Consider the following 8,074-nt stretch of genomic DNA (forward strand, 5'->3'; position numbering starts at 1 on the left):
CATTTTGTGTATTCTCTTTTAGGTGCCGCAATGTGACCTCATGCACTTATTGTGAAATTGCACTAACTTTTGCACTTAGCTAGATATGTAGCAACTTACTCCAGTGTGCCTTGCTTTACAGCTCTTGTTCTCACCCCCTTTAAACAGACTGCCTATATGGATGCTTAATACTAATGGCCTACACCCGGTGTTATATACCCATAGGTACCCAGGGTAGGACCAAGTGGTAAGTCCTGGCAGGTCTAGTAACTACACGGGTAACCCCGCTGCTTCGGGAATGCTTTCCGTTTGTTATTTGTTCAGGATTGCTCCCATCCTGAGGAGTTTTATGGGATTATCATACCCTCCTCCTGTGACTGCCAGAACTGCATGGAGACACTAATACCTCCCCTCGTGTGCCTTTGCCTAAGGTATGGCGCCTCAAACCTTAGAGCCACTTTTAGCTACCCTAAGCCTTATATTTTGACTTTGGTGCAAAGAAGGGAATACAGGATAAAGCCACACTTCCATTTGCGGGCATTTCATTACATAATGGTGGGATTACGGAGTAAAGACCCCCCCATGATTTCTTTGGTGTTTACAGAGCTCAGAACACTTCAAAGTTAATCAGTAGTGATTGCTTAGTGCAGACCTTTGGTTCACTGGTTATACCGAGAGGGAAACTGTTACTTAGGACACCCTACTCATGCGGGCAGGAACCTCGGGTAGCCGTTTCATGTTAGTCTTTGTTTGTCTTATGTGTAATACATGCAGCACTTTGTATTTATTTGGGTACCCCAGAGCTGGTTCCTCCCCTCCTAAGCATAAGCCGAGGGTGGCTTAACTCAAAGTAAGGGGGAATGTAACACCCCAGAGTTGTGTTACTAAACTCTTCTACCCCGCTACTATCGGCACAATCCTGGGAGAGTTGATAAAGTACAAAAAATATATAAAAACAGAAATGACCCAAATGTAAATACATCCAAATAGAGCAAAGCTACCATATAAAATATATATTGAATATATAAGCTTGCACTTGCACTTTATATCTGACAATATTTACTTGTACTCCTACCATTAGTGGGTATTCTTTCAATATATATTTTATATGGTAGCTTTGCTCTATTTGGATGTATTTACATTTGGGTCATTTCTGTTTTTATATATTTTTTGTACTTTATCAACTCTCCCAGGATTGTGCTGCACTTTGTGCATTTGTCTGTCATCTCTCTGTATGCTTTTAATTACATATTCAATAAAACAATATTTTTTATAGCTTATTAGTTCTCAGTGTTCTTTTGTAGGTTCTCTATTAGTTTCTGAGTTAAGCTCTTGTGAGGGGCCTTCACTACGGCTTTACGCCACTTCTTGTGTAATCTATTTTTGTATTAATTACCCCGCTACTATCTCCTAAGAGCATTAACCTTGTCATCTGATGTAATTTTACATTATATCCTCATAACTGTGCCTTATAAACCCGGTTAAGTGTATATTGCTGTATTTTCCATGTTCACCAGCAGGTGGCAGCAATGTGTTAGCAAGGAGCTAGGTTCAGTTTAGTTTATCTAAGCTGGAATAGTTCATTCCAGCTTAGCTCCCCCTGCATGTTAGGAGCTCCTTGAGATAGAGAACCAAACCAGGATCTTGTCTCGGCTGAGACATTGATCATCATCCCCAGCCTGATCCCTGCAGCCTCGGCTGGATGAAGAAAGCAGACAGCTCCAGTTCCAGGAAGAAATCATACCCTGTGAAGATAACTGTGAGGAAAGTCCAGAGACCCAGGATATGCCATATTCCTCCTCAGCTAGTCAGTCCCCATACAGCAGAAGATAGAGAGTGCAGAAGCCAAATTCCTGCCACAGTATATAGCTACAAAGCAGACGTCCTTTCCTGCAAAGTCCAGGTTGATAGAGCAGAAGATAAATTCCTGCCAACCATTGCCAATACCTGCTGGGACCCAAAGACTAAAAGCTGTATCTTGCTTGGATGAAAGTTACCATCAGTAAAGACAAGTTTGAGCTTTACCAAGGGTCTGGATCTCAATAACTGCTGCAAAATCCTTCTATTATTCCTACTAGCACTACACTCAATTTATTGCAAGTGAACCAGGATCCAGGAGTCCAGCCATACCCAGGTAGGAGACACCGTTGACACTATTATCACCATCATACAAAGACATTACACCACTCTGGCATTCCTAAACTGCGGCGTGAGTTATAACACCTTTAAAGGGCCCTGTGACAGTTCCCTGCGCACGATGCAATTGGCGTCACAAACAAACATAGACTATTATTTGCACCTGACCCAGACATTGCATAATTTGGCATCAGAGTGCATACCCCCGTATCCTGCTCATTGCACAGGCTACACAATCACAGCTGGAAGGTAACTGGCAACACCCGAAAATCTTCATAAATAAGCCTTAGTATGTGCAAGTCTCACAGACGCTGTAACAGAATGGTAAGAAGTGGTATAACATGTAGTAAGCACTGCAGGGATCATATGTAAGATGTCCAGGGGGTCCCGAACATTGTGGACAAGGTCCGAGATGAGAGTCGTCCATGTGTTCAATACTGGATGTTATTGATGGCCAGATCCGTGATGAATCCCAGCACTCGGATTAGGTTGTCCTTACTGAGGAACTTTTCCTTCACAATACTCTGATGCCCCAAATGCCGTCATCTTGACTACCTGGGTTGCTGATAAGCGGATTCTAAAGTGTCTGAAGAAATGCGAGTAAAGACATTGGAATAAATTGTCCACTACCTCCAACGTGACCTCGTCCTCTGATTTATGAATATCATTCCATAAAGTCTTGAAGTCCTCTGCGTGGATGGCATGAAAAATGTCCATGTGAGGTTCAACGGGCACAGATAAAACAAGCTCTGTGGTCGACACTGATCCAGACACGTTATACCCAGTCCACATCGCTGCTAGCCATGTAAGGTCCTGAGAACTGGTCACCAGCTTACCGGAAATAAAAAAGTCAAAGTTTGTTTGGAACCACGTCCCTACGATAGCCGTGAGCGCCTCTGAGCCGTTATACAGGAAGATCGGGAGGCAAGTAAATGTTTCTGGTAACACCTCCAATAGATCGTCCTCTGTGTACGCAGAACCAACCTGTCCACACAATCTGGTCCTCTGTGCTTGCCTTGGTGAGTGGAGGCTTGGATCAAATCTGTATGAACACAGCCAGTGGATCTCTGTCCTTTTCTTTGAGTCCAGGAAAACAGGAAAGGTTTTAGGTTCAGCTCTGAGCCCACTTTAATGGCAAGACCTTTCTGCTTCTCGGCAGCTATGTGGGCAGACAGGTGCTTGGAATACTCTGTACAGCGTGACACTGATGTATAATTTCTCATACACCAGACTGAAAGAGTCCATTGTTTTTGAAGGAGCAAAGCAGCCTGTGCCGGATCAAGAGTTTCCTCCAAGGGGGTGCACTTCGGGATTGTTCTTTAAGACAAGCTTTTCAATGCAGACCGTCGCCGTGCAGAGGTCAAGCTTCTGGAAGGATACCTCGAGCTGTGAAAATGACTGCTCCTTCGTGCCGATGACCTACTTCTGCGGGTTAACACCCCATCGGTTGGTGTTTGCATATCCTTGCGATAAATGATGTTCCCGTTCACTGACTGTAAACAGAGATCTTGACAGACAAATGTATCAAACATCTTTTCTAGGCGTCACGTCTCCAGTCCCCTGACCAGCCAGATTTACCAGCATCTGTTCCAGGACATAAAGCAGCGGAATGACGTTGTTCATCCCGTAGTCCTGGCAACTGACAAATAACGTGACCTCCTCAAAGGGCCTGAGCAAACGGCAGGTGTCACGCATTAGCTGCCACTGGCTGACATTGAAGTTACACAGGGGAGTACTCCTGCCTGCTTGGATCATCAATAAATCGTTTATGGCCTTTCTCTGTTCGTACAGTCGGTCCAACATCTGGGGGGTGGAATTCCAACTGGTGGAAACGTCGAATATCAGTCTATGTTAGGGGATGCCGTTCTGCCGCTGCAGCTCAAGAAGGGTGTGCTTTGCGGTGTACGAGTGGCTGAAGTGCATGCAAAGTTTAATGGCAATTTTTAGGATGTCTTGCAAATGGGTGGAAGACTTCAGGAACCGCTTGACAACCATATTGAACATGTGTGCCATGCAGGGCACATGGCTCAGCCCTCAGCGCCGACATCATGTTCTTCCCGTTGTCGGTCGCCATGGTTCCGATTTTGAGTTGTTGTGGAGAAAGCCAGGATTCGATTTCTTAATGAAGGACATGGAGCTGTTTCTCCCCTGTGTGACTCCATTCACTCAGGCAAACGAGGTGTAGAACAGCGTGCTCTACACATGTGGCATGCTGGAGGAGCACTATGAATTGTCCCTGCAGTGGAGGATGAGGAGGTAGAGACCGACATTGCTGCAGCACCAACAGCGTGAGAACGTGCAGGCGGAAGTGGCGTCACCTGGCTTCACGTGGCCAAGTTGCTGGTGTGGCTGGGCAGGAACCACATTCACCCAATGGACTGTAAAGGACATATATTGTCACTGACCATAGTAATAGCTACCGACCAACTTTCCCAAAAAAGGCTGTACACAAACAAATTTCACCACTGAATGGCTAATCGACATAATTTGGTTCATAAAGAAGGTCTACAATCACCCATCAATTTTCCCCATAAAGGCTGTTTCACAAAAAATGACACCAATGAATGGCTAATTGACGCAAATCGGTTCATACAGAAGAAAGTCTACAATCACCCATCAATTTTCCTGTATTCTTTTTCCTACTAATACACCCCAAAAAAATAAATATAACAATCGCGATTCACCACAGAATGGCTAATAGGACGTACGTGTCTATCTTATTAATACACCCTGTAAATGGCTGTAGTACAATGGAACTTCACCATTGAACAGCAAATATTTTTTTTGCCACTAATACACACCAAAAAGGACTGTAATTTTCTCACTTCAACACACAATGGCTAATAAGCCCTTTTTCTTTTTCCCCACTAATACAAGCCAAAAAGGTCTTTAGAACACGACAAAAAGGGCTGTGATTTTCGCACTTCACCACACAACGGCTAATAAGCTCTTTTTTTACCACTTATACAAGCTAAAAAATGCTTTAGAACATATAATTGCACCGCACAAGGCCAAATAAGTCGTAGAAACATTTCCTTGTAATAAACCCTGGTAATGGTTGTATTAAACAGCACTTGCACCCCAATAACAAGAACGGTTTGCTGGAATTACAGAGCTATATAATGGCAATTTTAATACCTAGTCAGTGCAGAAGGTGTAATAGGATTACAGTACCCTTCTACAATGGTTGTAATAAGTGTCAGACAGTTAGAAAATGTCATACACGTGTTATAAATGCAGAGCTGTTACATTCTATTCACTTCCTTTTCTGCTGCATATTTACTTCACTGTGGGGCAGATTTACTAATCCTGTAGCTGCTGTGTAGAACATTTATCACAGTGGCTCAGGCTGGATGATAAATGTAAAAAACTCACTGAAAAAAGTGGCCTAAACGGGTGGAAATGCTCCAAACCCAGACACTGTAGCGCGTCTATAATCGGGTGAGCAATTCCTCCGCATGCGGTCCGCAGACAACAGCAATCCCCAGCAAAAAATGCGTACAATGGAGGATGCTGGTGCGGACCGCATGCACCACAAGGACATCTTACACAAAATGATACATTGTGCAGATGAAAAAATATATATACACACAAATCACTGCAGAAAATGCACCAAAATGATACGCAACTGACAATACTAGCTAATTCCTCAAGCCGATGTTAAAAGCTGAGAACTTTGCCAATATCTTCCAGTCAGGAACATATCGGAGCCCCTGACTGGATGATATTGGCAAAGTTCTCAGCTTTTAACATCGGCTTGAGGAATTAGCTAGTATTGTCAGTTGCGTATCATTTTGGTGCATTTTCTGCAGTGATTTGTGGATGATAAATGTGGTACATTGAGTGGCTTACTTTGAGAAATAATTTTACCCCAGAGTTGTGGTGCAATTCTGGTGCAAAGTTGCACAATTAACACCAAAATATAGGTGCACCAATTTAAGTAAATTTAGGCCTACAGTGGGGAAAATTTGATACACTGGTGATTTTGCAAATTTTCCCACCTACAAAGAATGGAGAGCTCTGTCATTTTTATCATAGGTACATTTCAACTATGAGAGACAGAATCTAAAAAAAATCTAGAGAATCACATTGTATGATTTTAAAATAATCAATTAGCATTTTATTGCATGAAATACTGTATTTTTCGCCATATAAGATGCACCGGCCCATAAGACGCACGTAGGTTTTTGGGGAGGAAAATAAGAAAAAAAAAATTTTGAACCAAAAGGTGTGCTTTCGGTGGGTTTGGAACTAATGGTGGTCTGTGGATGACAGACACTGTTATGGGGGGGATCTGTGGATGACGGACACTGTTATGGGGGGGATCTGTGGATGACGGACACTGTTATGGGGGGATCTGTGGATGACGGACACTGTTATGGGGGGGATCTGTGGATGACGGACACTGTTATGGGGGGATCTGTGGATGACGGACACTGTTATGGGGGGATCTGTGCATGACGGACACTTATGGGGGAGATCTGTGGATGACGGACACTTGTAGTGTACGGTGACTGTAATGCCCGTCACTACAAAAGTGTCACTTGGTGTGCTGTCGTCCCCCCTTATTTATGGGGAAGTTGGTATATGTCATCTTTATAAATTGTCATGTAATGTAATGTTATGTATTTCCCTGTTACTGTGACACTTGCATGTACAGGCCTGCTACGGGTGTCATTCCAGCTTCTAGTCACTAGAGGGAGCTAGAGAGCCCTAGTTTATATAAGGCCCAGACAGGGAAGCAAAAGTCAGTCTAGTTTGGAGCTCAGAAGTTTCTAGAGCCTGAGGAAGCTGAGAGGGAGACAGAGGCAAAGCGCAGAAAAGCAAGAGGTACTCAAGATAACAGAGGAGGTACTTTATAAAGAGAGAACCAAGGATATACGCCAGAGTTAAGGTATTGGGCCTTGGAGAAGATTTGCTATGTTCCAGGATCAGTCAGAGATAGAGTGCAAGCTCCTGTACTGCAAGTCCTGTGTGTTTAACACTCTGTAGTCACCTTGCTCAATCTGTATTGCCTGCATCAACCGTATTGAAAAATCGACTGTATGCAAAGGAACTGCGCTTCCGTGAATGTCTCTATATTTAAAACTACTAAAGTTGGAGTTCTGTTTTAACATCACGGTGTTCCTCATTTATTCCTGCTATCAGCAAACGGCGTGCCACCGTTTAATTGGCACTGGCGTCACGAACATTTTCCTACCATCACCTGCCTATGCAGAGAGTCAGCCGTCTCAGGTTAGTGTCATTGCACTACTACACCCAGAAACTCTATTACACACAACTTGAGTACGCTGCACCTCTCTTTTGGCGTCACGAACAGGATATGCACGCTTTATAGTGCAAGAAGCGTGAACTTTGTGCCTTATACAGTTGCCCTGTGACCAAAGTGACAAATTGCCTGTTTATTTAAAGTGGACTTTGTGAACTGAAAATCATACCCAAAGTGTTCCTAAAACCTCCAAAAAGTGCTGTGCAGTGTTGCGCTACCAAGAGGAAGAAAATCGCCACATTGGAGCGTGGTTTTGTGGACTTTTTACAATCCTGCTTGCTGTCAGTGAATGGACAGCGTTTTGCTAAAGATGGCCACCTGGAGTAAAGTTTCCCGCGCTGCTGAGGACCTTAGTGGGCGGAACCCTGCAAGGACACAGAGAATCCCGCCCCTCTTCATCATCGCACCGCCGCGGCCCTGCTTCTTCTACGTCATCGGGTGCTCAGGACGTCCGGGATCTCGCGAGACTTGCCCTGCGCAAGCCCGACGATACCGGTAAGCACTTGTAACCGGAGGGAAGGGGAGTGTTCCGGCCCCTTTAGTCGCCAGTGGCCACCTCTCAATAGACTACCATGTCAGAGCCAGGAGTGCCTGAGCAGCCGGCCCGGGAGAGTTCGCGGCTCCTAATCATCCTACAGCCCCCAGCACGATGCCCTTTACCATGCCTTACTATTTCGGGGCCCCATGGTT

The 8,074-nt window shown here is 44.5% G+C and overlaps 1 pseudogene; it reads right to left on the bottom strand.

Moving 5' to 3' along the window:
* Window positions 1-2,450: 2,450 nt before the first annotated feature.
* LOC120985760 lies at window positions 2,451-3,575 on the bottom strand (annotated as a pseudogene).
* Between the last annotated feature and the right edge of the window lie 4,499 nt (window positions 3,576-8,074).

The sequence above is a fragment of the Bufo bufo genome, chromosome 1, assembly GCF_905171765.1.
Source record: "Bufo bufo chromosome 1, aBufBuf1.1, whole genome shotgun sequence".
Lineage (NCBI taxonomy): Eukaryota > Metazoa > Chordata > Amphibia > Anura > Bufonidae > Bufo > Bufo bufo.